We start from the raw sequence: 7,709 nt of genomic DNA, 5'->3' as shown, positions 1-7,709 counted from the left end.
CCTAATATGACTAATAACCAGTCCGTGCAATGCTTTTTGTTAAATCATCTGAAAATGGAATTTTTAACAAGTGATGATCAACTGTATTGCCAAACATGCGCCAAACTAACTGACTGTTATGAGGAAACAAGTAAAGCTGAGGCACCAGTCAATCTAATAATAACAAACAACCTCAAACACGACTCAACCTCTAACGCAAGCAAGAAACTTTTTGGAAGGTTTGAAATATATGAACATTTCAACCTAGCAGACCTCTATTACAATATTCATGCAGTCATTGTTCACTGTGTTCTGGCGTTGAATTTGGTCATTATTACGCCTTGGTCAAAGACGAAACGGAATGGTTTAAGTTTGACGATAGTCGTGTCACGAAGTGTTCTGGTGATGCATTGAATTTATTGAAGCCTCTGGAGACACCCCTACATTTTGTTTCATAAGAGAGAGGACACATCTTCAGATGATGTGGTGCTGCAGGTTTTTCCGGGTTTTCCTGCAGCTGAAAAAGCAAATGCGCCACTAAAATCAATGAAGTTGCCTCGAAGCGACAATTATTTTTTATTGTTGTTTTCATTTTATTTTTATCGTTGTTTTAATAAAATATATCTTTCGATAATTACTGATTTTAATCAGATTTTCCTCCATGTTTGGCATACCGAAAATCGAATCATTCATATTTAAAAATAATCACAGGCCTATAGAGGCCCTTACATACATTGTATACCGGGTGGTAATGAAATCATTCAGTTGTTTGTAAGGTTGAAAATTTATTATTTCAATGAAGTTATGGGTATAGAAGATATGAGTTAAGGTGTACTAGCTGATAATTTCAATAATAAACCAATAGAATATTTTTCCGCTCAAACTAGATTTGAACCCAAACTAAGATTTCAATATGAAACCTGTAAATGACTATTCAAAATTGCAGCTTCGGCAACATTTTTCCCACAGCGGCATTACGATATCATCTAAAATACTATTCTTTAGCAATTTGATGACTTGAGAAACAAAAAAATTCTTGACTTGAAATAGGACATCGTAGATACTATTCAAACTTCACATTGAAATTTTCTCTCTATAACAGTAAAAAAGCTGAAGATATTATGCTTCTTTTTTTCTCCAACATAAAAATGAATCCAGTGTATTTGGAATTATTTTTAATAAAAATCTAAACTTCAATTTTAATTTCAAAATACCACTACCTACGGAATTCATATAATTGAGATATCTTTCAAATTAAAAACTCAAATGTATTTCGAATTTTCTCTGAAAAGTTACCCAAACTTCGATAATGAATTCTGCTCCACAATGTTGTACAATAGTTTCACAGATGACTTCATAATACCATCACTGAATTTGACATTACAAATAGAAAGAACCCCTTGTGTCACATTGTTGAAAAAATATTTTTTTCTGAATGGAAAGGAGTATAAATTTAAAAGCGACTAGTAATCTGGGTAAAGAAACTTTTCGGCTCTTTTCGTCTCCATCTTCTTAAAAAAAAATGTGGGAAACTTTCGAAGAAAGCAAAAATTCACATTTCTTTTATTGATATGAAGGAGCAGAAAGCTGAAACGCTTTTTCATAAGAATTTTTATGTTCTGTCACTTCACTTCCGGCCAAACCGAAAAAATATTCAGTTGTTTCAGTGTAAATGAACATTTAATTGTTTTATAATAAAGAATATCGCAGCCTCATTGGACTATACCTTCGTTTCATATAACAAATCTGTCACTCAAAAACAAATGAGTTTCTCAATTTTTTTCCGGTATAACACTGAGTATTTCAATTTAAAAAGTAATTAATGAGTAATCAAGATGTTCGAGAAATTCTAGTAGGTACTGCTTGAAAATAATTTTAGAAAATGTGGCCTTCAAAAGGTTTCTCCTCCATGTAAACAATGTATTTTTTAGTTTTTGAGACTTGATAAGGTATTGTTTCAGTTGGCGTAAGTAAAATTCGACTTTAACTTTAACTTTATTTTTCAATAAATTGAAATTCAATTACTACGTGGTAGCAGATCATCATGAAAAATGAGAAATTGAAATTTCTATGTTTTTCAACCACTTTTATTCGTAACTAATATAGTTACTGCATTTTCGTTCTTTAAGGACATTTTCAAACAATTACAATAAACCGAAAATAAATCATAATGTTCGCCTATATATACCTACTGTAGGTAATAATAGAGGTCTTTAAGTTAATTGAGTACCTGAAATTTGTTTACCTGCGACAATGTGGATACGGTGATTTGAAAACAGATGAGTAAACTAGATCGATTTGATTGGTAGTATTAGTTCTAATTTTTTATTTTTAATCAAATTAATAATAATAACGATTCATCCGAACTTGAAGAATGGAAAAATTTCCACATGAAGTTCTGGAAAACAAGTTAAAAAACAAAACATCTGGCCATTGACTTCCATTCATCATTCTGTTCGATATCAAGGACCGTACCAAATTGAGCAGCGTCATTAATAGCCATCACAGAGACGAAAAAGTTAAAATCAATGTCAGCAGACCATGAAACCAATTAAATTTATTACCTCCACATATGCTTTAAAAGCTTTTCGTAAAACAAATCCATTCAGAGTTGGGTGTATATAGGTATGACGTTTGAGGTATTTATTTAAATGGTAGCGACACTATTTGTGGACTGCAGTAGAACATATCAATTTCAGCTCGAACAAAAAAAATATTCAAACAGGCCATCAACCAAGTACAGCGTTTCGTGGAAAATAACACTTACAAAATATATACCGCTTGAATCAGACTTATGGTACACCCTCCTTTTTTCCTTCATTTCTCAAGCTATTTATAAGAAATTTGGAAATTTTGGATATGCACTTTTTGACGTAACGAAAGATTTTTTCCAACTTTCGGTTTCTCCGTAAATGACACCAAAGTTTGATTTTTGAATGAAACATCCTGTATTCTATAATATTTGTTGAAATCTCAATGATTTTCAGAATTCGATGATACCCCATAGTTGATATTTGAATTATGGATCGGAACACATAGTTCTTTCTGATGGCCAGAAAGATCACCCGACTTAACCCCTTTAGACCTCTTTCAGGTCCTCGTGGGTTATCGGGAAAGGTGAAATAATAAAACTTCTTTTGGAGTCTCGAGAATGTTTATTGTTAGTTAGTTACTAAATACATTGTTGAGATCGTATTGATAACAGAAATTGGTTGAAATACCTCTATATGAGAACAGCAGCAAACCGTCGAATTTTTTTTCTCTATGCAACTGAAACCCCGTTTTGCTTGCTGTTGGACAACAAAAATTAACTACATGTATCATACAAATATTTATCGGATCTAATTTTATGTCCATCGTGATATCATTCAGAAAATCATTTCTAATGAGTGGTTGACATATTTGAACTTGATTTTGTTTGAAATAATATTCTCGTAGTTGATAACTTTTTTTGTCAGGTATGAATTTCATGAAAATATTGAGTATTCAATTCGTTTTTATAAATTTGACAAAAACTTTCAGATTAACTTTCTATTCATCCTTTTCCCAATTTAATCTTTTGATCATTTCTTTATTTTTCAACACGCTTTTATATGGAACGGCGTTTTTATTTTTATTGTCACAAATATTCATTCCTCAATTCATTTAACTACAATTTATTTGTTTGAATTTAATTGATTCATGCATTTGTTGGAGACATTAAAAACGATTGTTCGCAAAATTTGTTCTATTTTAAATGACACTTGATTTAAAATGTTACATGAATTAGTTTGTTTGATGAAAAGTTGCGAACAGTTATAATATGGAAATGTTTGGAAGTAAATGTTTATCATATATACTTTTTTGGTAACTATCGAATAATTTAGTACAATTCCAGTGAAACATGAATAAAATTGTTTGTTGATAAATTATAGTTACATGAATTAAAACGATTGTTGATAATTATAATTCGGCGCTAGCGTCGAGCGGATTATTGCAGTAGCTGAATTTTTAAATCTGGCAACATGATAGTCTAGTGATAGTAACACAATATTCCGTTCGACCGCAGCGACGAATAAAAATTATCAACAATCAATTTAATTCATGTATCACCTAAATGCAACAATCAAAACAATTCATTTTTACAAAATACCAATAGAAAGTAAAACGGCGTGGCACGCCGTTTCACTTTTAATTAATATTCCTTTGAAATGGGCTGAATTATTTTGTTTGTTGAATTTCAGTGATACATAAATTAAATTGATTTGTTGATAATTTTTTATTCGGCACCATGGTTGAACGGCCTTTTGTCGTACTATAAATGAACTAGCATGTTGCCATATGTAACACTTGAAGTTCTTCATAAATCCGCTCGATACCAGCGCTGAATTAAAATTATCAACAATCGTTTTTAAATGTATCTTTCAAATACAACAAACTTTTCAAATCATCAAATTTAATTCTTTGCCAGAAATAAGCTTTTCAAAAAGATTGATGAAAAAAATGATATTTGCTTGAGAATGTTTTGCACAAAAGTTGTAACCAAATTTCAAAGTGAATGTTGGAAATATTCAACACCTTGAATAAAATTGAAATATAACAATGTTTATTATTAATAGAAAAATATTTAGTATGGAAAGTTAATTTGCTATATTTTCAGACAAACAAAAGTCTATTTTTATTATCAACAATGTGTCATGGGAAAACTTTTGTCATTCAAATATATTCATTGAAATTTTATTCCCAAACTTACTTTTAGAAAGTGAATTTAAAGTTTCATTATAATTCAACAGTCATATAAATAACTAACATTTTTTTCAAAGGTTCATTGCTGAGTTGAATTATATGTATATATATATTATTTTTAAGCATAATATATAGTAAATTGGCGTTCCATTTTCCAATACTCTAAAACAATTTTTTCTTCGGAATCAATAAAAGCTTCAAGTTATTTAATTTATTCAAATAACAATTTTATTCGTGTAACATTTTGAATCAAGTGTCATTTGAAACAGTACAAATTTTGCCAACAATCGTTTTTAATGTGTCGTACAAATGCATGAATCAATTAAATCCAAACGAATAAATTGTTAGGTGAATAAATTGAGGAATGAATATTTGTGACAATAAAAAGTAAAACGGAGTTCCATACTTTTATTAGATTTACTTGTATGTTTGTTTGTTAAACGACTCCTTTGAACTCGATTTTGACTAACTTTAAACGGACAGATGTATTTCAAACTTTATACACATATCAAAAATCGGTGACAAAACAATAATGTCCTAAGTTTATTTCATTATCCTGATCAGGATCGTCAGGATTAAATAATTTCCTCACAGTCTCTGTATGAAAGCAAGTGACATAACCTGCGCACGCATATATATTTTATATTAAAACAAATGGCTTGGAATAGCAAGCCAAACTAAAAAGTGGAAAATAAATAATAGTTTGAAATATTTAAAAAAACACGCCTTAATAGCAACACAAAGTTAAAAATAAAATATAATTCGAAACTAATTTAAGATTGTGTTCAACATCGATAATATAAGTTCTATCGCTTGATGTAACCAATGACTTTTAATAAGTCTGAAATCAGAATAAATCTATTTACAAAAAAATTAATTCCCTTCTATAAAAGCGCTAGGTGCTAAATATCCTTTGTTATAAATACTTGGTTAGGAGCTGTTTGCCAGATTGGAGCCATAATAAAAATATAATTTAAAGCATCACACGCTTTTTTATAACAAAATAAATTTTTTTGTAAATAGATAGTTTCGAATAATTTATTAGTTTGTGTCGCTATTGAAGGGTATTTTTTAGTTTTTCAAACTATTATTATTTTTCATTATTTCTGTTTTGCCTAGACGATAGGATTGATTGTTTCCAAATATTTACTTTCGACATTTTCAACAACTCTTCGAATTAATTTTTGAAATATATACATTGAAATGGTGCATATATATTGAATACTTTTATTATGTTACCACTTTTTCAAATGAATATTGTTGCAGTAATACGTGACAAAATTTTATAGCAAAAGAATTTTCAGATCATATCATTAGAACATCGATTTTCATGCTAAATCTGGCTGAAGTGCATTCACCTTTAGATAGATAGATATTTATTTAATCTCTTATGGCTTCACAACATGAGATAAGTCACAGTACATAAAGAGGAAAAATTCTCATTATATAAACATAAGAGGAAAAAAACATCACGAACATTCTAGTCGTTACAAATTGATTAAGAATAATATAAATAAAATAAAATAAAAAATATTCAAATATAAACACATGTTAAAATACATTGAAACAAAACTGCCCAGTCGCTACGTTTGTTATACTCGTCTAATGAATAAAAGGCATGGCGGATGAGAAACTTCTTCCAAGATAGTTTGAAATGTTTCATATTGTTTCATATTTTGTGAACAACTGTATCCGCCATGACTGATCTCTACCATCCGCAGAATTAACCTTCGTGATCGGTAGTGAATCATCGATTGATGCGAAAGAATTCAGCTGAGTTTTCGTTTTTCTTTCGGTACAGTGGTCATTGGGAAAAGGTGATCGGAAACTCGTATATCCATATCGATAAAGAACCAGTTGAATTTATGATCATCACATGAATCAACACCGCTTCTCGATTGATTTATTGAGACTTTGATTGATTATTTGTACCTCGGAACGGTTTTCTTTTGGTTTCGTGTAAATAGCGACAGCTGAATAGGGTTATTTACTATTGATGGTAAGCGACTTGCTTTTTGGCTTCCTGGACAACTGGTCAACATGTTTACTGCTAATAGTTTTTCGATAAGAAGGGTTATGTTGCAAGAGATGTGGAAATTGAATTGATTTGAATCACATCAGAAAAGTTGTTAGTTTTTTAATGTTCAATGTTGTTTCTGAGTACTCTTAAATCATCAGTTGATATTGCCAATATATAGGCAAATTAGTAACCATATTATAGAAAAAATTATCATTATTCATTGAGTCTATTCAAATTTACGCAAAAAATTATCAATTCGATATGTTGATATTGGTTCAGACTTCCATTATCTAATCTATATATATAATATATATATATATATATATAATATAATATTATATATAATAATATATTATAATTATACATCGAAAAGTCTAGGGATATTTTTAAAAATGGTAATAATTTTTTTAGATCGCTTTAGGGAAAAAAAAGTTGACGGTGATTATTAAACGAATGTAACTTACAACAAATTTATTAAATGGTCAAAAATACTGAGTGCGCATATAAGCAAAACTAAAAAATAATATGGCTCTTCTTTGGCACCCCGAAAAAAATTCATAATACAAAAAAATTGGAATCAGTACAAAGTATGGCCTCCACGCTGGTTTATTACGGCCCTACATCTATCGTGCGTCGACAAAATGAGATTGTCAATGTCTTGTTGAGGTACATTTGCCCATTCAGTGATTAAAAGCTCTCTCAATTGAAACGTTGTGTAAATGTTCCCCATATGCGGAGTAATTCTTCGTTGAAGCATGTCCCACACATGCTCGATGGGATTCAGGTCCGGTGATTGTGCTGGCCATGGCAATACATCAACTCCTTCGTTGGTGAGCCAGTCAGTCACTAGACGCGCGACATATGGACGAACATTATCGTGCATTAGGTGGAAGTTTTCACCAACAGCACCAGCAAACGGACGGACGATAGGTAGAAGAATGGTGTCGAGGTACTGTCGAGCTGTGAGGGAGCGATTTGGAAATAC

The sequence above is a fragment of the Leptinotarsa decemlineata genome, unplaced genomic scaffold, assembly GCF_025532065.1.
Source record: "Leptinotarsa decemlineata unplaced genomic scaffold, Ldec_3_MD MMD2_P_RNA_scaffold_5, whole genome shotgun sequence".
In the NCBI taxonomy this organism is placed as follows: Eukaryota; Metazoa; Arthropoda; class Insecta; order Coleoptera; family Chrysomelidae; genus Leptinotarsa; species Leptinotarsa decemlineata.
The sequence above is the reverse complement of the archived record's forward strand: the minus strand, read 5'-3'. Positions refer to the sequence as shown.